The sequence below is a fragment of the Macrobrachium nipponense genome, chromosome 12, assembly GCF_015104395.2.
Source record: "Macrobrachium nipponense isolate FS-2020 chromosome 12, ASM1510439v2, whole genome shotgun sequence".
In the NCBI taxonomy this organism is placed as follows: Eukaryota; Metazoa; Arthropoda; class Malacostraca; order Decapoda; family Palaemonidae; genus Macrobrachium; species Macrobrachium nipponense.
This window is the reverse complement of record NC_087205.1, coordinates 32,778,141-32,803,563: the sequence shown is the minus strand read 5'-3', so window position 1 is coordinate 32,803,563 and position 25,423 is coordinate 32,778,141. Positions and strand designations below refer to the sequence as shown.

The following is a 25,423-nucleotide window of genomic DNA, read 5'->3' as shown; positions in this document are numbered from 1 at the left end:
TTCCCCTAACAGGCAACATTAAGCAAAGGTTGGTCCAGGGTAAAGGGAAGACAGTGGTGACTATCATGTTCAAATTTTTAAATGCTAAATTCTGGTTGAACCCTCCAGTGTTATGTAAGTAACATAACATGATCCACTTTTATATAAGTTAACTTACCAAGTAATTACACAGCTATAAGTTTCTAACTTTCGCGACAGCATAAATTTGAAATTTGTTGTAGCGATTCTTTTGTTTTTGGTGTAGTTAACTGGCCCCGCCTAATTTTGGGAAGCATAGGTACAACACAGCCGAAGAACTCAATTAATTTCTGACGGTCAATGACTGCTCGTCGGTTGTTTGGTCAGCTTTTCTTTGGAATCTTCTCATTATATAGTTGTTGTTACACTGAGTTTGGTGAAGTATTCTTTGCTTTGGTAGCATTCTCACTAATTATATTAGCTTATGTAGATTGACTGTTACTAATTGTGACTTTGATATGTCTGAATCTAGTTCATCCAGTGTCCAGTTTTGCAGTAAAGGCTGCAATACCAGACTTACTTCTGTCAAATATGAATCATATTCTATTTGTTGCCACTGTAGGGGTCAAATTTACTTTCCCAATCTTACATGTGATGAATGTAAAGACTGGAATCGTGGAAGTGGAGGACTTGGACAAACTTGAGAAGAATAAACAAAGAAGGGCAGCTGCTAGAGCCTAAAGTAAGGTTCTTCTAGCCAGGGTTCTATTATTCTGCTCCTTCTACACCTGAGGTGGTCTTTCCACCTATCAACAGTCCTACTTTTCCTGCAACTCCGTTAACTAGTGCCTAACTTTCTGATCCTAATACCATTGCCAGTCTTGAAGCTAGTATGGATCATATTTTTAATTTGTTAGTTAATGCTGTTGCCCAAATTGGGAATTCTGTAAAGTGTATTATGGATGAAATCAGTGCAAGTAAACAAGGTGCAAGTGCAGTGGAGAAAGTGGCAACTCATCCCACCAATGCTCCCAGACGAAAGTCCCTGTCAAACTCTCCAAAACCTGGGAGGAGGCAAACTGGAGATCCAAAGGAGCTCGCCCATTGGTAGTTGCTCCCTCGACTGAGCCTGTAGTACGAGGATCCAGGACTCAGAGGACTGCCTCTGGAAAGGCATTAAACTCGATGTGCATGCTCTTTCTTCCAGTATTCGGATTCCAGTGCGAGCTGAGGACGTAATCGCCATTTTAGTAGCATTTCTAGGCCACTGGAAAGGCCAGTTCCATTTGCTGATTGCCCTTCTCCATTTCCATGTAAGAGATCTAGGGATTGGGTTCTTAGTCCTGATACTTCTTGTAGTTTTTGGGATATTCCCAACTGTTTGCTGCCTGTGGTTTTAATGTTGGATCGGCGGTATGTTGCACCCAAACAGGCTTCCAAGAATCTTGCATTGGGATCAGAGGGATCCAAGTGTTCTGTTGGATCAGGGGTATCCATGTTTCCAGTGGAATCCAAAGGATTCATGATACTAGTGCAGTGGGATCTGAGGGATCCACGTTACCTGTGGATTCTAAGGGATCCAAATGCCCAGTAGGATCATATTGATTCAAGTTTTCAGTGGGATCCAAGTGTCCAGCAGAACCTGTGCGAGCTGGTGGATCCAAGTGCCCAGAAGGATTAAGGAGTGAAGTGCCTAAGCATACAATGCTTAGAGTGTTCATCTGTACATGTGCATAAACCAGTGACTGTTCACTCGTCTTTAGGCTTGGCACCAACGTTTAGTAGTGTTGACGTCTCACTTTAGGCTTTATACACTTCAGATAGGTGCCAAGAGTTTGCGCCTTACTACTGTACAGGATCCTTCTTGGATCCAACCCAACTATGTCGGGACAGTATCCTGGGTTTGCTTCAGAACCTGTCAGCGACTTGGGAAACTCAGTAGTAATAGCTACTTCTCCTGTTTCGGTCGAAGGAGAGGATATTGAAGAGGATCAGCCTTTGTCTGCCTATTTGTCTTTTTTGCTCTACTTTCTTCATTGTTTCTCAACTCATTCGTCTCCAGGCTCGGTTTTCATGACGAGATAATCTGTTGAAGTCTCCAGGTTCCCTTGAATGGTACTCTCCTCCTCAGGCTGTATTTTGCACTCCTCCTTGCTTGTCAAAGAAAGGAGATACCTTTCTTATGTAACTGGAGAAGCTCCTTCTTTGGGAGTTTCTGCCTCTTCCCAAGGGGACTTCTCCAGCTTGATCGATTCATCCAGGTCAGCCTTCTTATCCACCAAGCTTTTATTCAATGCTTCTGAACTGGATCACTTAATACAAGACATGTTTCAGACTTTTGAAATATTCAGTTTCCTAGATTATTGCGCTGCCCTTCAATCCAACTTCATGGTAGACATTAGGAGTTCTTTCCTGTGCCGATAAGGCAATTAAAGATGGTTCTCAGGAACTAGCAGCCTTATTTGCTGTCAGGATTCTCAAGAACAGTGAACAATGGTGTACATTCACCACAAAAGGGCTTACACCTCAGAGCTCAGATCTCCTGTTTGCACCTTTGGATCATTGTAGTCTGTATCCCCCCATGCCACCATAGAGTACATAATAGCTGAACTATAAAAGAAATCCACTCAGGATCTGCTAGCGGCATCCTCCAAATGACTTACAGAAGCAGTTCATGTGCCTACTGTTTTGTTCTCTTTTTAGAATGGTTTTACAACTATCTGTTTCTCGTGGGGTTTGGGAACTGTCCTTGACATCAGTGCCCTGAATTTCTTTGTGAAGACCACAAAATTCAAAATGGAAATCAATCATTCAGTCCTGTCACCCATCCATCAGGGACATTGGATGGTGACAGTAGATATGCAGGATGCTTACTTCCATATTCCCACACACCAGGAATCCAGGAAGTCTTAAGGTTTGTGTTCCATAACAAGGTCTTTTAATTTTGGGTTCTGTGCTTCGCCCTCTCTACAGCTCCACAAGTTTTTACCTGGGTCCACTAGCGAAGTGGCTACACCTCAGCAATCAACATATGTTATATCTAGATAACTGGCTCCTTTGCTCCCCATCGAGATCAAAGTGTATTGAGGACCTTCAAGAGTCTTCTTTTGGCCAAAGAACTGGGCCTGTTGATCAACAGGTCCAAATCCCAATTAGTCCTGACTCAATCGATTCTGTATTTGGGAATGAAGATAAAATCTCAAGAGTTTTCGGTCTTTTCTGTCTGACAAAAGAACCTTATCCTGCCTCCAGAGAGTTCGGGAATTCCTTTTTCACCCATTGTGTATCGTGAATGGATGGGAACTCTCTCTTCCATAGAGAAGTTTGTGCCTCTAGGAAGACTTCACTTGAGACCAGTTGGCAGAGGAAACTCCTTTTGGGGTCTCTTGTTTTCCCAATCACTCCCAAGATCAAAGAGAACCTCAAGTTGTATCTTGTAGAAGGAAGATTTATAGAAGGGAAGTCAATGTTTCCTCTGAGCCCCAACCACACACTATACTCAGATGCATTAGAATTGGGTTGGGGTTCGCTTCTGGAGAATGTAGAGGTATCAGAGATGTGGTCCTGATCAGAAGACCTTTGTATAAAATGTGAAAGAGCTCAAAGCATTTCATTTGGCTCTAAAACATTTTACAACAGCAACCTACAACAGGACAGTCATACTTCACTCGGACAATATGACAGCGCTTGCATACATAAAAAACCATGTAGGGACTCACTCTTTCTCTCTATACGAGATGGCCAGAGACCTTCTCCTCTGATCCTAGGACATTCACACCAAGATTTTCACAATATTTATTCAAGGGAAGTTAAACGTCCTTGTGGGTGAATTAACCCTTAAACGCCGAAGTGGTATTTCAGAAATCGTCTCCCGTATGCCGGCGGGGTTCGGGAGTGAGCGCCGAAACGGAAAAAAGTTTTACTAAAAAAATCACAGCACGCTTAGTTTTGAAGATTAAGAGTTCATTTTTGGCTCCTTTTTTTGTCATTGCCTGAAGTTTAGTATGCAACCATCAGAAATGGAAAAAATATCATTATCATATATAAATATTAGAATATATGACAGCACAAAAAAAATTTCATATGTAATTGTATACAAATCGCGCTGTGAGCAAAATGGTTAAAGCTAACGAGTTAATTTTTTTTGTTGTATTGTACATTAAATTGCAACCATTTTGGTATATAACACATTGTAAAATGATCAAAGCAACACAGAGAAAATATTATCACAAAATGATGCATGAATTTGTAACGAGCGGAAGTAAAAAAATGTTTTTTCAAAAATTCACCATAAATCGAAATATTGTGCTAGAGACTTCCAATTTGTTTCAAAATGAAGATAAATGATTGAATATTACTAGACTGTAAGAGTTTTAGCTTACAATTGCACTTTTTGACCATGTCGTTCAAGTTAAAGTTGACCAAATGTTGAATTTTGTTTATTTATCGTGATTTATATGCAAATATTTCGAAACTGATAAAAGCTACGACCATGAATTATTTTTTGTTGTATTCTACATGAAATTGCGCACATTTTCATATATAAAACTTTATGTAACAGCTAATATGAAATGGAGCAAATGTTACGACAATGTGACGTCAGCATTTCGGAGATTTGCAGTGGAGAATCCGCGCGCGGAGGGAAGGAAAAAGTTGTTTTCAAAAATTCACCATAAATCGAAATACTGTGCTAGAGACTTCCAATTTGTTTCAAAATGAAGATAAATGATTGAATATTACTAGACTATAAGAGTTTCAGCTTACATTGTGTTTTTCGATTATTTCAATAGAGTCAAAGTTGACCGAACGTCAAATTTTTTCTATTTATCGTAATTTATATGCAAATATTTCAAAAATGATGCAAGCTACGACCATGAATTATTTTTTGTTGTATTCTACATGCAATTGCACACATATTCATATATATACAACTCTATATAAAAGCTAATTTGAAACGGTGCAAATATTACGACAATGTGACATAAGCATTTCGGAGATTTGCGGCGGAGAATTGGCGAGTGGAGGGAAGGAAAAAGTTTTTTTTCAAAAATTCACCATAAAATGAAAGATTGTGCTAGAGACTTCCAATTTGTTTCAAAATGAAAATAAATGATTGAATGTTACTAGACTATAAGAGTTTTAGCTTACAATTGCGTTTTTCGACCATTTCAATCGAGTCAAAGTTGACCGAATGTCGAATTTTTTCTTTTGTTCATGAAACTTACCTGTCAGATATATATTTCTGGGCTCAGCTCGTGTCGGCCTATGAAAGTATCCTTAATATCATTCTTTCTAGTAAAATTAGCCTAAAATTACCAGAGAAAAACAAAAATTAAGAAAATGTCAGTAAAACTGACTCGCTCACTCTTAAAAAAGAAGTGTCGGTATGATATAGGGGCGAGTGTGGAACACTACCACGAGCCAAACACCAATTAGAACTTCCCTACCAGATCCCCCCAAGAGAGAGCTGATACCAACGGGCGATGCAGCTTCTACTACTACTACTAGAGGACGCCACGGACAGCAGCGCCCCTAGCGGTCATCCTTAATTTTTAGCGCCAGCGACAAGTCGCCATTTTCTTGTGCTTGTGCTTTTCTTGCGATTTATCCGCATCTGCATCATGGAACGCTCTGCAATCGCCACGGCTAAGTTAAGTAACTCATAAGTAACATTTTACTGTATTTTTGTCTTCCGGGTACCAGTATTTTCCATTTTTATAGGTCAAAGTACGGGTCCCCGGTTGTCGTGGCGGCCATGCCGCCTCGTAAGAATTCCCGGTCCTCCATACTGGGACCCTTCTTATTGCTTATGGGCTTACTTTTTCACATTCATTGTTTACATCGAGTTTTAGCTAGTTCAGCCCTCCTACCATTCTCTTAGCTTGGTTTATTTGGGCTATCATTATTATTTTCGGCCCAGCATCCCGGCTCTTGCTCTACATCGGCTATCGCTGGCTCCGAGTAGGCTTCTGTTTCTCGGAACAGTCTGCCTCCTCCTGGGCTTCTTTCTCTTTTACTAAAAGTGTCTCTTCCCCCTTTTCGATGTATTTTATTATTTAGGGTGTTAGGCTAGCCTAGGTGCTTGTTCCACATGTTGGTACAGCTTGGTTCACGTGGCCCTACCACGGTTGTGTTGCTCGCGGCCTAGGCCACTTGCGGTCACGTGTCCTATAGCACCTTACCCTGCCCCTCCTCCCTCTCTGATGTAGGGAGGAGCTGGGGGACCCCTTGGTTGTTATAACAACCTCATCGCCTTCTCTCACACTCTCGGAGGTGACCGGGGGGTTCCGCCAGCAGGGGGTATAGGGGGCGAACCGCACTATGAGGTACCGGGTCTCCATGCGGGGTAGTTGGTGGGCCGGGGAGAGTAGGGCCAATCCCTCCCCCTTTTTTTCTCGCTCCCGCCGTGTTTCGCCGGGACCTCCCTCCCCCCCCTCCCCATTGCTCAGCCACCTCCCTTACGGTACGAAAGGAGCCTTCCGTCGCAGCCGGGGCCCCTTTGGTTATAGGTTATTGGCTCCGCTAGCGGGCAGGGTGGGCGCTATGGATGGTCGATTGCTTGCCTACTATATCCTTATATCTCTCCCCCGCTACCGGAAGGGAGCTTACCCTTACCTACGCACTCTTCTAGTAGACGGGTGGAGAGAAGTTGTTTTAATTTTGTTATTTTAAGGATATATACCCTATTATAAGATATTTTACAATGAATTGTGTGTTATTATATTTATTTTATCAACCATCCCCGCCATTGTCCGTCGTGGTTTCCATTACCACCACTCCTAGTTGGTTGATTCTTGTGCCTCCGCCATTGGCGGAGCCATAGCCTATCTTCCAACCTGGTTACCACACGTATTTTAGCGGGGCTCTGGTTTTATCTAACTTTATCGCTCCGGCACCAGCGGAGCATATGTTAGGCTGTAAGTGTTACTCTGTACTCAGTTTACTTTTTCACTTACAGGCTACCAACTGCCAGGTCCCGGCCTGTAATGCGACGCTCTATGACCCCTGTGGACATGACGAGTGCAGGTCTCACGCCCCGCCCCGTGCCACGTCGTACAATGAGACGATCGTCTGGCACCCCGAAGCCTGCGCTATATGCTACGACCTGGTCGCTCAGCTGGGAGATGGGGTATGTCCATTATAAGCTTACTTATGATTTTACTAACAACTTCTAGTTCGTAAGTTTGTTAACCCTGTCCACAATTGGTAGCTAATCCCGCCTTTCTTTCAGGCTAGCGGTGTGAGGGAAGTCGCCCTCGCCACCCTGAAAGCGTGGGTGGGCGGCTTTGGGAAAAACGCCGCCAAGGGCCAGCCCTACATATTAGATAGGAAGCTGGCCATCCAGATCTTCCCCGCGGGCAAGTCGACGGGCTACGTCGACCCCTTGTCCGCCGCCCCAGTGATAGCCTCCATCCAGCAAGAACTCCAGCATTCGTTTGGGGTCGTTAGCCTCCCCAGGAGTCAGTTCCGGACGTCGCTGCCCTGGACCTGAACCTCGAGCCGATGGCGGTAGTTAGCGAGGATTTGTTGGTTGAGGTAGGTTTGTCGGGCGCCCAAGGTCTTTCCTTGGGCGCTCCTGGATCTTCTCCTGTCCCTTCTTCTTCCGCCTCTTTCCAAGGCTTTGCGGGATCCGAGATCCCTAGCCGCCCTCCGCTCTCTCTGTACCTCCTAAGGAGGAGAAGAAAGAGAGAACCGAAGACCTTGTCTAAGTCGACTTCTAGGAAGTCGTCTTCGTCTTCTTCGGCCAGGAAGTCGTCGACTTCATACGCCGATGCGGTGAAGGCTAAGCCCGAGCTCTTCCCAGTCGAAGAGCTCCAGAAGCAAGGCTTCGAAGGAGAAGGCTCGCGCTACCACCGAGTCGCTGCCTTCTCCCGCCTCCGCTGCCCCCTCTCGCTATGCCGGCAGGGGTGGCAAGCACCAGCACCTGCGTTCCCTCTTCTGTCTCACCAGGGATGATGGACAGGTAGGGGTGCTGGTAGGTTCCCAAATTCGGCATGGGGAACACGTTTTGAGCAGAGTGTTCGCGCAATTACGAACAGTCTGTCTCAAACTGGACAGTCTATCCAGGACCTCTCTAATAGGATGAGAGAGAATGAGGACCGAGTAGCTGGGCTATCTCAGGCTCCTCCCCCAGTCTCCCCTGCATCTAGCACGGGGATTCTCCAACTTCCGCCTTACGACTCCTTGCCAGCTTTCTCTATGGAGAATCCATGGAGATAGCGGCCTACGCTCCTTTTAAGGACGGGATGATTTCGATCACGGAGTTTGGTACTCGAAGGATTGAGGACTTCGAGTTCTACCCTCCGGGTCTGACGCAGCCTTTCATCGGGTATGCTAGGCTGACGCCAACGGCTCTTACGAGAGAGGACAAGATCTCGAAGGAGTCAGAGTTCTCTACAGTAGAGATCACGCCCCAGCGAGAATGGGTTTCACTGCCCAAAATTGAGGACTGGGAGTGTACTAACACTAGACTCCAGGCCTACAAGAGTCCCCTTCACTATTTTCGCGACGGAAGAGGAGGTCTCTCTTCCGTTCGCCACGAAATTGGTGGAGAAGGCTCTTCAGGCAGTCCTCAAGGATGAACCCATTCCCCACATTTGAGGGAGTCGGAGTCTACTTCTCCACTCTTCCCCGCCTTCGGAGAGTTATGGGAAAACCTGCCAGCTACATTCACGCTGGGTAAACTCAAGCCGGACTGCGCCATGGCCCAGTCGGTGGAGAAATTACCTAGGGCTGCCGATCCTAATCCAGCAGAGTTCGATGCGCGAACTAGGTTTTGGGCAGGTCCCTCAACTCTCTTATCGTTACGGAAATGGCTGCCCTTTCCTACGCTAACGAACCGCTGTTCAAGATTCTGGCGAAATCACAGTTTCAGACGGTTCTGTCAGACGCTTTTGACTTCTTCCAAGCCAGTGGAGGAACTGCCGGAAGCCATGTACCTTCAAGAGTGCACTATCAGGCATGAGCCTAATAGACTCTTGGCTGCGAGCATGTGGGGGAGCGGATCTCTTCCCAGAGTCCGCAGTGAACGAAGTCCACCACGAAGCTGCTAGACTCAACCAGAGCCTTAGAGCTAGGTGGGGTATTTCCTCTAAGAGGAAACAGGAATCCGTTCCCACTGCTGGCAAGAAACCGAAGAAGGCTGGTAAGAGGTTCCAGCCTTATAAAAAACTTCAGCATCAGCAGCAGTTTGTGCAGGCAGTCCCAGCCTTACCCAACAGGGACAACCTGCCACATCTAAACAGACCCAGCCTTTCCTCCTGGTGCCCCAGCAATCTCAACCTTCTACTTCCTACGCTATCTCGCCGGCCTTTAACCCTGCTTATGAGGCTCAAGGCTACTCTCAACCGAGGGGTAGGGCGAGAGGTTACTTTCGTCATCGTGGCGCAGGAAGGGGCACAAGGAGTAAGCAGTTCAGAGGAGGGCGTGGTGGCCAACCCGCCCATCAGCAATGAGGCTCCCCAGGTAGGAGGGAGCTGCTTCCTCTTCCGCCACAGGTGGGGGTTCAGCAATTGGGCACAGAGCATAGTGTCCAAAGGACTAGGCTGGAGTTGGATCAAGGATCCCCCTCCAATCAAATCATTTCATCAGGTACCGTCAAAGGAATTGATAGATTACGCGGAAGAACTCCTTCAGAAAGGAGCTATTGCGAGAGTCAAACATCTAAAATTTCAAGGGCGCTTATTCAGCGTGCCAAAGAAAGGCTCAACAAAAAGAAGGGTATCTTAGACTTGTCAAAGCTAAACTCTCATTCGCTGCGACAAGTTCAAGATGCTTACCCTCTCGCAAGTAAGGACCCTACTTCCGCGTGGAGACCGTCACATGCTCCATCGATCTTACAGACGCATACTATCATATCCCTATAGCCAGGCACTTCCGCCCATTCCTAGGATTCAGGCTAGGAAATCAGACATTCTCATTCAAAGTGATGCCCTTCGGTCTGAATGTAGCCCCCAGGGTATTCACAAAGATAGCAGAAGTGGTTGTACAACAATTGAGAGCTCAGGGAATCATGGTAGCGGCATACCTCGACGATTGGTTGATCTGGGCATCAACAGTCGAGGAATGTCTCGAAGCTACCAAAAAGGTAGTTCACTTTCTGGAACATCTGGGGTTCCAGATAAACAAAACGAAATCCAGACTTACTCCGGAATCTCATTTTCAGTGGCTAGGAATCCAATGGGATTTGTCTTCCCACAATCTATCAATTCCAGTGGCCAAACGGAAGGAAATAGCAAAATCTGTCAGGCAATTCCTCAAATGCAAACAGACATCAAGAAGAAACCAGGAGAGAATCCTAGGGTCTCTTCAGTTTGCTTCGGTAACAGATATCCTTCTGAAAGCAAGGCTGAAAGATATAAATCGAATTTGGCGGTCAAGAGCAAACTCCAAATATCGAGACAAGTTGTCAGTAATTCCACAGATCCTCCGCAACAACTACTGCTTGGTCAAAAGTAAAGAACTTAGCCAAGAAGGTACCCCTTCAATATCCCCTCCAGTGTTAACCAACCATTCACACGGATGCTTCCCTGTCCGGGTGGGTGGATACTCTCAGTTCAAACAGGTTCAGGGGACTTGGTCAGTTCAATTTCGCCAGCTCCACATAAAACGTGTTGGAAGCAATGGCAGTATTTCTTACTCTGAAGAGACTGCTTCCCCGAAGAAGTCTCATCTAAGGCTAGTTTTGGACAGTGCAGTAGTAGTTCACTGCATCAACAGAGGAGGGGTCCAAATCCAAGCATGTGAACCATGTCATGATAGCCATCTTTGCATTAGCAAACAAACACAAATGGCATCTGTCTGCCACTCACCTGGCAGGAGTAAGAAATGTGATAGCATACGCCCTGTCCGAAAGGTCAGTTCCTCTGGAATCAGAGTGGTCTCTGGACGTCGGGTCATTCCAGTGGGTAAGCCGGAGAGTCCCCAGGTCTCCAAGTGGATATCTTTCGCCTCACAAAGCGAACCACAAGCTCCCTTCTATGTGGCCCCCAACCTGGACCCTCTGGCTTATGCCACGGACGCCCTGTCGTTGGATTGGAATCAGTGGAGGAGAATTTATGTTTTTCCTCCAGTGAATTTGTCTTGAAGGTCCTGGACAAACTAAGGTCTTTCAAAGGGATAGTAGCTCTGATTGCACCGGATTGGCCCAAAGAAAGCAAACTGGGTTAATCCTCTTCTTTTGGCAATTGGGTCTCCGACTACCTCAAACGGATTCCCCAATCCCAAACTGTCACAATCAGTACAAATGAGGACTGTGTTCGCTTCCTCAAGAACTCTCCAGACCCTAACTTTATGACTTCATGAAGTTTGCGGCTAATAAAGATGCTGACATTGATCCACAGAACATTCTCTTCCTAGAATCAGATAAGAGAGAGTCAACCATTGGACAATATGACTCAGCTGTTTAAAAAATTAGCATCTTTCCTGAGAGAATCGAACACCACAACCATGACAGTTAATTTGGCTATATCCTTTTTCAGATCTTTGTTTTGAAAAAGGTTTAGCAGCTAGCACGATTACCACTCACAAATCGGCTTTGAAGAAAATCTTTCAAGTAGGTTTTCAGATAGATTTGACTGAATCTTACTTCACATCTATCCCTAAAGCCTGTGCTAGACTTAGACCTTCTCAGAGGCCTACTACAGTTTCATGGTTCTTAAATGATGTCCTCAAACTAGCTTCAGATACTGACAACTCATCTTTGTACGTTCATTATGCTCCTGCAGGAAGACATATTCTTACTAAGCCTAGCCTCAGGAGCTAGAATTTCAGAACTGTCGGCTCTATCCAGGGATGCGGGTCATGTGGAATTCCTCCCATCAGGAGAAGTTCTACTTGCTCCGGATCGAGCTTTTTAGCCAAAAAATGAAGATCCTCTTGCAAGGTGGGCTCCTTGGAAGGTTATCCACTTCCACAGGATCCTTCTCTCTGCCAGTATCAACTCTTAGAGCCTTTCTTTCTCGTACTTCTTCTAGATCCTCAGGTGCTCTCTTTATGAGAGAAAAAGGTGGTACTTATCAGTTAAAGGCATTAGACAGCAAATCCTTTACTTCATTAAACAAGCCAAACCCTGAGTCATTCCCAAAAGCACATGATATCAGGGGAGTAGCCACCTCAATTAATTATTCCAACATATGAACTTTGAGGATCTTAGGAAGTATACTGGATGGAAATCCCCGACAGTCTTTAAACGGCATTATTTAAAGTCCTTGGAATCTTTAAAGTTTCAGCAGTAGCAGCGGGAAACATAGTTTCCCCTGATACTGTTTAGTAGTTGTAGTATTGATCCAGGTCTCCTTTCTACCTACTTCAACCAACATGCCTCAACCTATCGTCAGGCTACTCAACATCATAGCCTTAGCGTTGTATCATATAGTGGGATTGTCCCTATTTTTTTTGCTAGGGACAACCACCCTTGTACTGATATGTACTCCAGTGTTCCTACCCTTATTTTTATGCTAGGGTAGGACACAATATGTTTGTATATTCACCATTTGTTTTTGTGTTTGTGATGATCTTCAGTCACAATGTGTTTGTATATATTTATTTGGAATTAATTGTATTAATGATGGATTTGTGAGTGTACCTATCCTTATTTTTATGCTAGGGTAGGACACATGTATGGTATATATTTTGTAATTATATATTCTAATTAAGTAAATCCCAAATTTACCTTAGTTTTACATGCGTATCTGTAATTTTTATTTATTTACCATTTAAAGTACTTTAAGTTTACTAACATTCTGTTATTTATATTATAATAAGTTAGTTTAAGTGCTTAATTTGTATGCTGTATTGATTTACTTATTATATCCATCATTTTAACTGGTTTTTCATTATTTCCTTTTCCATCTTGTCTGTTTTCTCTGGTACTCTTTCATAGGCCGACACGAGCTGAGCCCAGAAAAGGGATTTTGACGAAGGAAAAATCAATCTATTTCTGGTGATTGGCTCGTGTCGCCCTATGAAACCCCCCATTTTACTTTTTTTAATGGTTTGTTTTTCCCCCCTTGCAGGACAAGATGTATTTATGTTTTTATTAAGGATGACCGCTAGGGGCGCTGCTGTCCGTGGCGTCCTCTAGTAGTAGTAGTAGAAGCTGCATCGCCCGTTGGTATCAGCTCTCTCTTGGGGGGATTCTGGTAGGGAAGTTCTAATTGGTGTTTGGCTCGTGGTAGTGTTCCACACTCGCCCCTATATCATACCGACACTTCTTTTTAAGAGTGAGCGAGTCAGTTTTACTGACATTTTCTTAATTTTGTTTTTCTCTGGTAATTTTAGGCTAATTTTACCTAGAAAGAATGATATTAAGGATACTTTCATAGGGCGACACGAGCCAATCACCCAGAAATAGATTTTTCCTTCGTCAAAATCCCTTATATAGCTGTATTTTCTGAAGTCCGACAGAATTTTAAAAACTTCCGACATACGCAGTGGTCGGCCAGGTGGTTAGTACCCCTTCCCGCCGCTGGGAGGCGGGTATCAGGAACCATCCCATTTTCTATTCATAATTTTTCTGTCGCCGGTGCTGAAAACACCGCGTTTTCAGTACCTCCGTCTTAGGATTTTGGAAACTTCATTGCCGCTAAGTATCCTAATTGTCTTTTGATTTATTTACTTGGATTTGTGGCTAGACATACGCTATCTTAAATTGATTTGAATTTGATTCATTTTTGCTTAAAATATCTGAATCTAGTTAGGCTAGTTTCAGACGGGGTTGTCTGCAAAGATAGGGTGTGGCTACCGAAAGCTTCGGTGGATCCGCACTTGGTATGTACGAGGGTATGGGTCTTCCTTCTTTTGTTGAGATTTGTCATTTGTTAAGAGGTGTGAATTTGTCATCATAAGGAAGAGTAATGATTCGTATGTACGCAAGTTAATCAGTAAACATTTGTCTAATCCGTAAGGAAGACGTATGATTCGTATGTACGCAATTAATCAGTAAACATGTCTAATTCCGTAAGGGAAGGAGACGTATGATTCGTATGTACGCAATTAATCAGTAACAAAAGTCAGGGTAGTGAACCTGCTAACCTTCCTGTAGACTTTATTTTGCCTAACCCTGTAGTATGGCCTACGGGCTATGAATATGTCTACGAGAGGTGCTCGCTCTCCTTCATTGCTGTGAAGTGCTACTTCTGTAATTGTTACTTCCTAACCCTGCAGTATTGCCTTCGGGCCCTAAGCAGTGTCTGTAGAGGAATTGCCCGTTCTCTGATACTCTTTCGATTCGTAACTTAGAATCGAAAGTGCTTGCTTTAGAGAGTAAAAGTGAAGTGCAGAAGTGCACGTGATACCCCTTGTGTATGGAGGGTGCGTCAGATCGGCCTCGTTTCGCCTCTAGGCCGGGACCTCTGCTTGACTCCCAGGACCCGGGGAGGGAGCATGTCGAAAGCCTAAGGAGGGTTACAAGGAACCCCCACCGATCTGGCGTGCCTTCGGCTAGTTTCTGATGAAAAATCCCAGACTGCCAACCAAAGTGCGTGCGGCCGTGCACAAGAATCCTGTAAGTTGCCTTCTCGTCTCCGAATGTCCTCTCGCGTGCAAGGGTTGGACTTTCGGAAGGACTCGCCCCTCTAAATAGAAGCTTTATAGAAGAGGACGCTTCACGTCCTCCTCTCTCTCTCTCTCGTTATGCGTTTCAGTGAGAAGTAAGAAGGCGAACGTCGCCTGAACTCGTGTCCGTCGGTCTTTCCACCGAGAAATACGTAAAAGAAGTCATAGTAGCAGGAAGCTTTTGAGAGCGGACGCCTGGAACGCTCGGATGGACTCCAGGCGCGCGCGGGTGCACGCCAAGTGGACGCCGAGAGCGCGCTCCAGTGGACGCCGAGGCGAACGGCGCGCCAGTGACGCGAGCGCGCGCCAGTGACGCCGAGCGTGCACCAGCGCACGCCAGGTGTGTCGCCTGGCTGAAACGTTTCTGTTGAACTCTTCAAGCTCTTGTTTCAGATTTGGCCCTAAAGAATTTTACCTCTAACCTTCGGTGATACCCTTCTACCTCACCTGCAAAGAATGTGAAGTAGGCAGTGCTTCGGAGGAAGCTTAAAGTGAACAGACAACTTCTTCTTCGAAACCCAGCAAGACATCGGGTTTTTCGTGAATTCAAGAGGTCTCTGTCAATTAATATTGCTTTTCCCATAGGTGGATGGAGTTAAGGAAGATCTCGTTTGCTCTACCGCAACCTTTGCCATTCTGCAATAAATTTAAGTTGCCACTACCGCAGTCAAGACTTTGCGATAAGGCAGTTACGGGTTATGTAAGGCTCGATGTCCTGCACGTCAGGACTCTCGGCAACGTTCAGTTAGGATTCTTGCAAAGGCACTCATCAAAAGGACGCTCTTCAGGAAAGCGCAAGACAGGACTTCCTTTGCCATACTGCCAATAATTTTAAGCTTTAGCAGGCATTAGTTGTGATACGGGAGAGGAAGCTGGTTGGAGAGTTTCTTCCCTCCCAGGATAATTTTCCAAGCTTTTTAGCCCATCTGAAAGGGTTTTTCAGATGATAGATTTTGTTAGTTTCTAGTCGGGACTACGCTGCCGAATTGAACATCGTCGTTCTACTTGCCGTAAGCCCAGTCTCTTAACAGGATTCTTGCCCCTTCCTCGTTTGAGACGGGAATCGGAAAAATTAAATGCTCGACTCCCTGGATTACGTTTTGTCAATTCAGTGACTTTCCCCATTGACAATATACTTTCGTTTTGTCAAGTAAATGGGGGTATCCCCTCTTTGACAAAATATCTCTTTTGTAACCCGTAAATGGGTTTAGTTCTCATTGACAAACAATCTCATTAACTTGATATTGCGTAAGCGAATAAGCTCTTATGACAAGATTCGGAAGAGCTCTCATTCGTCATTCGCAGACTCGTACAAGAAATAGACTTGTAGACTACGTCAATGAACGCTTATGTCCAATAACATAAGAAGCTTGAGCTGACTGCTTCGACTGCTTCCGATTTCCTCTTAAGTTTTGTTCATGAAACTTGCCTGTCAGATATGTATGTAGCTGTATTTCCGAATTCAGCTATATATATGTCTTGCCAGGTAAGTAGGAACAAACTTTATTGTGATATAATTTCATTTTTTGCCTTGCGTTATTTTTTACTTCTGGTTGGTTCAAGTCATATACGCTTGCTGTAGTTACCTCTTCGGATGGCAACCGAGAGGGTCTATTGTCTATTTTAAGGACATTTATCGTTACTCCCTGCAGCCTTCCAGGATGTTTCCGATTTATCTTTTACCGTTGTATGGTAGTGTTCTGACGACACAAATTCGCATCTATATATTTAGCGTTTTCTGTTACGCTTAAATATACCAGCTTGAGAGTCTTTCTGCTCAAAAAATAACGGACCTATTTCTTCGTAGAATAGGGTAGCTGGCAACCCAGACAAGTTAAGAGACGACGTTCGTAAGCTGCTTGCTGCTGCTGTCACGCTGTGTCTGTCCTCCAGTCCAACCGAGCCAGTAACAGATCGTGCGCTGTCATGCACGGTAGGTTAACGTCTTTCTCTCCTGCGGGATTGACTGACTAACCGTATCTCTGTGCTGACGGTTACGTCTCTCCTGCGGGATTGACTGACTATCTGTATCTCTGTCTACAATCACGGACTTTAGCCTAAGATTGAGGGGATTTCTTACGTGAATGAAATAAACGTTTTGCATTCGTTTTGCCTTACTATGTTCAACAGAGTTATCTCTTAATCCTTTCGGTGCTCGTTACCGCACGGTATGGAACTACGAGTCTACCGCAACATTGCACTTTTATTTGCTCTCCTGCTTAGGCAAAGCGCAGCCTTATTTAGGGAAGTAAGCATACTCGGGGAGGGAATGGATGAGCTTGCTGGGGACCATTTCCTTCCTGAAGAAGTTTGTTTCCCCGAATAGACTGCAATTCAGACCACAGTTTTTTCCTACCGGGAAACTGAAAAATTATTCTAGATTTAGGAATGATTCTGAACATCTCTCAGTGCGTCTATCACCTGAGGTGATAGAAAGAAGGTGCCGGACATCGGATAGGGGGTTTCAGATGTCCTGGATCTTAATCTGAAAGAAGTAAAAGCGGATTCGGTAGTCCCTCCAGTCCTCGAAACGATTTTTGGGAACCAGTGGTCCAGATCAACTCTGATATTCCACAGCTCTCTCATATCTTAAGAAGTATCTTCTCTCGGTCCTTGTTCGAGTTTACGAGAAAGAGCCTATTATAACACAGGCGTAAAATATAACGATCCTCTACAGGTTCGTTAAAGGATTGAAAAGTCCGTACGAATCGTCTCGATCGACGGCAGCAACTATTCACTTCCGAGTGGAATCTTTCTTTAGAGTAAGTTGAGAGTTGTGTAGACTTTAGGGACGACCTTTCATTCTTCTCTTCGATATGTTGAGGACGAAGAGGCGGCTTCTTCTCTGCTCCCTTATTCTCGATCCGGGATCGGTACCATTAAACGCCATCCTATGATATTGAACGGGGATGGATGTTTAGTCTCTTTTCCCCTTTTTCATCGCTTAGGAAATGTAATAAGAGGATTTATGACGTCACAGGGAGCGACAATGACGCTGATCGCCCCATGTTGGCCTTAATTCAGAATCTGGATTCACCAGAGGTCACATACTTCCTAGTTCACTTTCCAAGGACCTTTTCCGAAGAGAAGTCGGTCTACTCTAACTCGAAAAGTACCTATAACCTCTCCGCTCTGAGTCTGACTATGTTCAGACTATCGAGATGTTGACAGGAATAAGATTACCGTCTTCATTTCCGTCTGAAGAATGGGGATAAGCTGGCAGTCACAACTATTAAAGAATATGCAAATATGTTGTGACGGCCTTTGGGCTCAGAGATTTGCGTCTGTCAAACAACAAGCCCTTCACGATCTTTGAGTTCTGTGGAATCTCGAAAACTCGCCTCACCATTCTACTTTTTGTCTCACCTGTTTTCTCGGAGTCAGACACTCGTGCGAGATCAGGCGACATATGTAGCCCTGAGTTTCTTGTTGACAAAGTCGGTTGCGTTTATACACCCCCGACCCCCGATGTGTAACATGAGACCAGGTTGGACTGTCAGGCATTCTTCCTTCGGGACTGAATCGCCTTTTTTGCTCCTCGCTCCTTTCTCCTGGCACCAGAAGCTCGAGTCAGGAGTTGATTCGCTGACGACGTTGGGTTGCGTTGATACACACCCCCAAGGTTTGCTTAGATTGAATCGCCCAGGCAGTCCCAGACACTCATCCTTCAGCGAAGATAGTGCCTTATGGTCTTCAGGGTACAGCCTGCTGTCCTTGATTCGTCTGACTGGTCAACTGGTCGGTCACCTGACTTTAGTACAGACGGACTGATGTGCATGTCCAGTATCGAAGCTTTCAATATGGAACTTAGACGTAGTCTGAAGTTCTTGATGTTAAAGCATTCGAACCTCTCCTACCGTTAACTTCTTGCATGTGATCAGGAAGGCCTTCTTCTAACCACCCTAGATACGACAAAGAGGGTTAGTGAAATTTTAAGCCATCGTCACAAAGTTTTGGCTTTAGAGAACACAAGGTGGTGTGCTCTCTAAGCCTTCCGTTGTGGCCTAAGAATGGAAAACCCGTTTTGTCCTTGGGCCAGGAGCTTGGAAGCAAGGATGGCACAAGTTAGTGGGCAGAGCCAGAGAGAGTCCTGTGCCCTGTCGGGTCTCTCAAGTTTTATCTACATAAAAACTCAAAAAAGTCGAAGTCATTCGGGCAATCTGCAGTGTTCCGAAAAAGACCAGACTTGCCCATATCGAAGAACACCCTGGCTTTAGTGTTAAGGAGTTCTTTCAAAAATGCTACTTCATTGTGTTTGCACAAAGATTTGAAATCTTTTTATCTGAATGCTCACGAGGTGAGGGCGCGGCCTCGGAAGCATTTCAACAGAGCATGGCACTCAGCAACATCCTGAGTACCATGTTTTAGCGAAGCAAACTCTGTGTTCACTTCACACTCCCTGCGAGATGTGAAGATGGCATATGAGATCTGCTGCTCGCTAGGGCCATACGTCCTGCAGACACAATCTTGGGGGCAAGAAGTACCACTCATCCTATCCTGTAGTAAAAATGGTTAGGAAGAGCTCTTAATTTAGTTGATGAGTCGCCGACAATGGCGACTTCTTAACTCTTAAGCCTTAGTTAAAAACACCTTAACTTTGGCTAGGTTGGTCAGGTGGTGATATATATATATATATATATTGATTTTACTTCTTAGCCCTCATGGTATGGTCAATTATGGTCTAGTCACGTCGTGGTCTCGCCCCTGTTGACAAGATCATCTGGAGTGCACCAGCTATATAGGTCTCTACCTCGCTGGCAACTCTAGTAGCACAAGCAGACTTACGTGGCAGTAACCACGAAGCCAGCTATGCTAACAGGTGGAACCAAGATGTAAATCATCTGCCATGCATTTGTTTCCTAAAATCCTTATTTATTCTGGTCCATTTCCCACCTCCAAAGGTTTGGGATTCAGCTATTATATTAATATCTGACAGGTAAGTTTCATGAACAAAATGATATTGTTATGATACAATAAAGTTTGTTCATACTTACCTGAGATATATATAATCAAGTCCCACCCACCTCCCTCAGGGGACAGTGGAAATAAAAAAATTAGAATAGAAAATGGGAATGGTTCCTGATACCCGCCTCCCGCGGCGGCTGGGAAGGGGTACTAACCACCTGGCCGACCACTGCGTGCTGTGGAAGTCGGAAGTTTTTAAAATTCTGTCGGACTTCAGAAAATACAGCTATATATATATCTGTCAGGTAAGTATGAACAAACTTTATTGTATCATAACAATATCATATTTATTGTGATTTATATACAAATATTTTGAAAAATATAAAAGCTACGACCATGAATAATTTTTTGTTGTATTTTACATGAAATTGCACATATTTTCATATATACAACTCTACGTAATGGCTAAAATGATACGGTGCAAATATTACGACAATGTGACATAAGCATTTCGGAGATTTGCGTCGGAGAATCCGCGTGCAGAGGGAAGGAAAAAGGTTTTTTCAAAAATTCACCATAAATCGAAATATTGTGCAAGAGACTTCCAATTTATTTCAAAATGAAGATAAATGATTGAATGTTACTAGACTGTAGAGTTTTAGCTTACAATTGCGTTTTTTGACCATTTCGATCGAGTAAAAGTTGACCGAACGTAGGATTTTTTCTATTTATCGTGATGAATATGCAAATATTTCAAAAAATATAAAAGCTACGACTATGAACTATTTTTTGTTGTATTCTACATGCAACTGCGCACATTTTTATATATACAACTCTATATAACGGCCAGTATGAAATGGTGCAAATATTACGACAATGTGACGTAAGCATTTCGGAGATTTACAGTGGAGAATCTGTGCGCGGAGGGAAGGAAAAAGTTTTTTTCAAAAATTCACCATAAATCGAAATACTGTGCTAGAGACTTCCAATTTATTTCAAAATGAAGGTAAATGATTGAATATTAGTAGACTGTAAGAGTTTTAGCTTGCAATTGCGTTTTTTCGACCATTTCGGTCAAGTCAAAGTTGACCAAACGTCGAATTTTTTCTATTTATCATGATTTATATGCAAATATTTCAAAAAATATAAAAGTTACAACCATCAATTATTTTTTGTTGTATTCTACATGCAACTGCGCACATTTTTATATATACAACTCTATATAACGGCCAGTATGAAATGGTGCAAATATTACGACAATGTGACGTAAGCATTTCGGAGATTTGCGGCGGAGAATCGGCGCGCGGAGGGAAGGAAAAAGTTTTTTTTCAAAAATTCACCATAAAACGAAAGATTGTGCTAGAAACTTCCAATTTGTTTCAAAATGAAAATAAATGATTGAATGTTACTAGACTATAAGAGTTTTAGCTTACAATTGCGTTTTTCGACCATTTCGATAGAGTCAAAGTTGACCAAACATAAAATTTTTTCTATTTATTGTGATTTATATACAAATATTTTGTATATAAATATACAAAAATAAAAGCTATGACCATGAATTATTTTTTGTTATATTTTACATGAAATTGCACATATTTTCATATATACAACTCTATATAATGGCTAATATGATACGGTGCAAATATTACGACAATGTGACGTAAGCATTTAGGAGATTTGCGGCAGAGAATCGGCGTGCGGAGGGAAGGAAAAAGGTTTTTTCAAAAATTCACCATAAATCGAAATATTGTGCTAGAGACTTCCAATTTGTTTCAAAATGAAGATAAATGATTGAATGTTACTAGACTGTAAGAGTTTTAGCTTACAATTGCGATTTTTGACCATTTCGATCGAGTAAAAGTTGACCGAACGTTGGATTTTTTCTATTTATCGTGATGAATATGCAAATATTTCAAAAAATATAAAAGCTACGACCATGAACTATTTTTTGTTGTATTCTACATGCAACTGCACATATTTTCATATATACAACTCTATATAATGGCCAGTATGAAATGGTGCAAATATTTCGACAATGTGACATAAGCATTTCGGAGATTTGCAGCAGAGAATCTGCACGCGGAGGGAAGGAAAAAGTTTTTTTAAAAATTCACCATAAATCAAAATACTGTGCTAGAGACTTCCAATTTATTTCAAAATGAAGGTAAATGATTGAATATTACTAGACTGTAAGAGTTTTAGCTTGCAATTGCGTTTTTTCGACCATTTCGGTCAAGTCAAAGTTGACCGAACGTCAAATTTGTTCTATTTATCGCGATTTATATGCAAATATTTCAAAACTGATAAAAGCTACGACCATCAATTATTTTTTGTTGTATTCTACATGCAATTGCGCACATTTTAATATATACAACTCTATATAACGGCTACTATGAAATGGTGCAAATATTACAACAATGTGACGTAAGCATTTCAGAGATTTGCGGAGGAGAATCCGCGCGTGGAGGGAAGGAAAAAGTTTTTTCAAAAATCACCATAAATTAAAACATTGTGCTAGAGACTTCCAATTTGTTTCTAAATGAAGATAAATGATTGAATATTATTAGAATGTTAGATTTTTTGCTTACCCAAAAATACCAATATGTATATGTATGTACGTACAGTGGACCCCCCGTATTCGCGTTCTCCAGATTCGTGGACTCACACATTCGCAGATTTCTCTCGGGAACGTTTCCCTGCATTATTCGCGCATTCGCGGTATTTTTCTATGGTAAATATTCACAAATTCCTGGTTTTTTTGATGAATTTCATCATAAAATGCACTTGTTGTGATAAAACTATTAAAAAAATCATGTATGAAAATTTTTAGTGGGTTTTTCTTGAGTTTTAACTAACAAAATAGGCTGTTTTTAGCATTTTTATAGGGGTTCCAAACATTCGCGGGTTCTAACTATTCACGCGGGGGTCTGGTACGCATCCCCCGCGAATACGGGGGGACCACTGTATATACAGTGGTACCTCGAGATACAAAATTAATCCGTTCCGTGGCGGCCTTCGTATTATGAGTTTTTTGTATCTTGGAACACATTTTACATGTAAAATGGCTAATCCGTTCCAGGCCCTCCAAAAACACCCCAGAAAATTATATTTCCAGGCCTGAAACACATGTTCTAGGGTTACGACGGAAGAAATATGACTCCAAAAAGGCAAAATACTGTACATACTTGAGTAATATTCAACTGCATGTAATGTTCAACCCCATTTTTACTGCATATATTAGGACTTTAGCATATGTCCCTTAGCAATAAGCCTAGCCTATGTAGCGGTTGCTACTGTAGCCTAGTCTATGATTCTGACATCTAAACCTAAGAGCTAAAAGCTTAGAATATGCCAATAAAATGTATAAATAATCAGTATGTACTCATTTCAAATAATATTAATTAATCATTAATCATTAAACTATAATACACTAACAAAACAAAAAACTAACCTTCCAATCGATTGTTTACATTCAGCTCTTACCTGTCTTACGAGTATAGAACGAGCGCCAAGCAATCATTTTTCCTAGCACACAGTAAGCCATAAATTGACATTAGTATCCCTCTTCAACTAATGAAACTATCAAACAGTATAATAACCATTCATTTCTATTCTTTATTCTATCTTTAAATAATGGAGATACCGAGTTACTGACAGCTATAATGAAACATACGTATACTAACGTAATAATAAAACAGAAGAAGAATTCTAAAAAATACGTTTTTATACATTCAACTTACCTGCCAGATATATACTTAGCTTTAGACTCCGTCGTCCCAACAGAAATTCAAATTTCGCGGCACACGCTACAGGTAGGTCAGGTGATCTACCGTCCCGCCGCTGGGTGGCAGGAATAGGAACCATTCCCGTTTTCTATCAGAATTTTTCTGTCGGCCATATTGTAAACAACGTTTGCGGTACCTCCTGACTTGATTTTCGTTTTTCATCGCCATCGATCTTCTAGGCTGTCTTTTGCAGGGAAGTACTGGGTCTTTGGTTCGGCATACGCTTTTAGTAACTTTTTAATAGCTTCGAGTTTTTGAAGGAAAAAATTTACGTGAAACTACCGAATTTGTCGGTAGACACTCACATATTTTGCAATAAAGGGAAACTTTAATATCTATTCACTAATACGTGTAAGAAGTGTTAAAAAAAGCTTGATTGAGGAATTTAAACACTAACTTCCTATTCAAGGAAGTCGGAAAGCATATTACTAAAAACACTTCCTTTATTAACGAGCAATTAGAGTATTAACAATACTAGTAGTAGTTGCGTCCTCATCACCTTCTTACCTCACAGAAACTACAAATTCATCTTGTGAAAATTTGAAGAATAAATCTAGAGAGCTCATAATGCGAGCTCTTAAAAAAGGTAAGAAGTGAATATAGTGTTTCCAGTGCAGTGGAGGGTGCGTTCTGTTCGGCTCCATCTCGCTCCCAGGCATAGTCCTCTTCCAAGCTCCCAAGCCCAGAGGAGAAGGAATGTCGAAAGCCTTACAGGAGGTTACGGAGAATCCCCACCGATCAGGCGTCCGCTCGGCAGGATCTGGAGCATCCCAGACTGCCAAGGAGGGCCATTGCAAAGGCATCCTTTAAAAATGTGCGTCTATTCATTTGATTCTTCATCTTACATCCGAAAAGACAAAGAATGGACATGTTTGGAGTTCGGACGATCTAGCGTGTTCTCGGAAAGTTAAGAGAACACTAAGTGCCATCTGGGCTTGAAGCGGGAGCCGCGTTCCAGCAGTCTAGCGCGAGCCACGTTCCAGCAGCCAGCAGCGAGCCGCGTTCCAACAGTCCAAGCGCGAGCTGTGTTCCTCCCTCCAAGCGAGAACCAGAGTCTGATCTCCTGTTTCGCTTTCTTCCATGAAGCGTGGAGTTGTGTCCGAGCTACCTGAGAATGTTCCGCCTTCTCCCAAGCAACTAGCTCCTATAGATGAGTGGTTTTCTTCAGCCCTAGAAGAACCATCTTGGCGAGGAGCACCAGGCAGGACAGAAGCTCTTTCCAGGCAGGAGGAACTTTCCGGGAGAGGAGATTAACAGAGAGGAGCTTTCTAGAGCGCCTTCAAAGCGAAAACAAATGTCCAAGAGCGAAGAGCCTTAGAATCAAAGTGGACAAACAGAAGGATCTTCCATGGATCGTTCCGAGCAAGAGGCACCTTCCAAGAGTGAGGAGCCTATTAGGCGCTCGGAAATATCCAGACGCACGGAACCTTCCACAATAAACGGAACGTTCCAAGCGCGAGTTTCCATTCCAGGTGCTCGGAACATCCGAACGTTCCGAACTTTCCAGACAAGCGGAAGAATTTTCCAATCAGGAATCTTTTTCCAGACGCACGGAACCTTCCACAAGAATGGAACATTCCAGGCGCAAGTTTCCTTCCAAGAGAACGGAACCTTCCGCACAAGCGGAACTTTCCAGGCGCTCGGAAGATTCCAAGCAGGAATCGTTTTCCAAACGCGCAGAACATTCCACACAAGCGGAATTTTGCAAGCGCTCGGAACCTTCTGCACAAGCGGAATCTTCCAGACGCACAGAACTTTTCAGGCGTGGATCGCCTTTCATACGCTCGGAACTTTCCAAGCGAGAATATTTTTCCGGATGCGCGGAACATTCCAAATGCGGAACTTTCCAGGCGCGCGGAACCTTCCGCACAAGAGAAACTTTCCAAGTGCGAAGAAGAACTTTCCACCAAAGCGGAACGTTCCAGACATGCGGAATCCTCCAGGCTGGGGTCGCCTTCCAACAGTTCTTCTCCTCGGAAACAATCTTCCTCTTCGGGACTTCAGAAATCAGAAAGATCTGTTGTATCGTGCAAGAGAATAGAAAAGACTTCTAGTTCTCTTCCAAAGGAACAGAGAGAGTCTTTTTTTCCGCAGTCTTTCACCGAATAGGGGCTCTTCTACTCAGTACGAGTGACCTACAAAGCGCAAGATGTCGCACAGGCGGCCGTTCGCTTTTGTCGAATGATTCTTATACTGAGAGAAGCCCTTCTCCAATATTC

The 25,423-nt window shown here is 43.3% G+C and overlaps 1 pseudogene; it reads right to left on the bottom strand.

Annotated features, from left to right (window-relative positions):
* Positions 1–25,423, bottom strand: part of LOC135224773 (uncharacterized) — a 406,804-nt pseudogene that overhangs the window by 286,746 nt on the left and 94,635 nt on the right.